At 60.2% G+C, this 1076-nt stretch overlaps 1 protein-coding gene across 1 annotated transcript in view; it reads right to left on the bottom strand.

Moving 5' to 3' along the window:
* GTF3C2 (general transcription factor IIIC subunit 2) overlaps positions 1-1076 on the bottom strand; it is a 35888-nt gene that overhangs the window by 34413 nt on the left and 399 nt on the right. The gene's annotated exons all lie outside the window — the stretch shown is intronic.

Raw genomic sequence — 1076 nt, 5'->3', positions numbered from 1 at the left:
GCAGAGCCCAGTTTAGCTCAGTTTAGCCCACTGCAGCACTATTTTCCCAGTGCAGCCCATCCCAGCCCCATTTAGCCCAGTAGAGCCCATTATACCAGAGCCAAGCAAGCCCAGTTTAACCCAGTTTAGCCCACTGCAGCCCAGTTTAGCCTAGTGTTGCCCATTTTAGCCCAGCTGAGCCCATTAGAGCCCTATTTAACCCACTGCAGCCCAATTTAGCCCAGAGTAGCCCAGCCCAGACCTGATTAGCCCCGTTTAGCCCAGTGCAGCCCAGTTGAGCCCATTGTAACAGAGCCAAGTAAGACTATTTTAGCCTGGTGCAGCCCACTGCAGCCCAGTATAATAGGTCCCACTGAGCCCAGTGGAGCCCAGTTTAGCCCAGCGGAGGCCTATTTAGCCCACTGTAACCCACTGCAGCCCAGTTTTGCACAGTGCACCCCATTTTTGCCCGGATTAGCCCAGTTTAGCCCACTGCAACCCAATTTAGCCCCATGCAGCCCATTTAAACCCAATGAAGCGTATTTCAGATCCGTGAGACGAGTTTCACAGACTCCCAGAACAGCCGGGGCTGGCGGGGGGCTCCGGAGGTCCCCGGTCTCACCCCAGCCCAGCAGGGTCACCTCGGGGCCGGTTGGTGCCCGCTGCCTCTCGTCCTGGCGCTGGGCAGCGCGGGGCAGAGCCTGGGGCCGTGCTGCCGGCAGCGTCCCCTCAGTGGCTGTGCCCACCGGAGGCTGACCAGGCCCGGCTCTCTCAGCCCGGCCTCGTGCTGCGGCTGCTCCAGGCCCCTCAGCACCTCCGCAGCCCTCCTGGATGTGCTCCAGCAGCTCCGTGTCCCTCTGAGGCTGGGGAGCCCACAGCTGGGCACAAAGCTCCAGTGCAGCCCAGTTTAGCCCAGTGCTGCCACATCGACACTTCCCTTAACATGGTTTTGTCTGCAGGCTTAGAGGTTGCACTCAGTTATCCCATCCCACCCCGTCCCATGCCATCCCATCCTATCCTGTCCCATCCATCCCATCCCGTCCCATCCATCCCATCCCACCCCATCCATCCCATCCCACCCCATCCATCCCATCCCA

This window comes from Oxyura jamaicensis, chromosome 3, assembly GCF_011077185.1.
Source record: "Oxyura jamaicensis isolate SHBP4307 breed ruddy duck chromosome 3, BPBGC_Ojam_1.0, whole genome shotgun sequence".
In the NCBI taxonomy this organism is placed as follows: domain Eukaryota; kingdom Metazoa; phylum Chordata; class Aves; order Anseriformes; family Anatidae; genus Oxyura; species Oxyura jamaicensis.
Note: the sequence above shows the minus strand (reverse complement) of the source record. Positions and strands in the feature narration are given on the sequence as shown.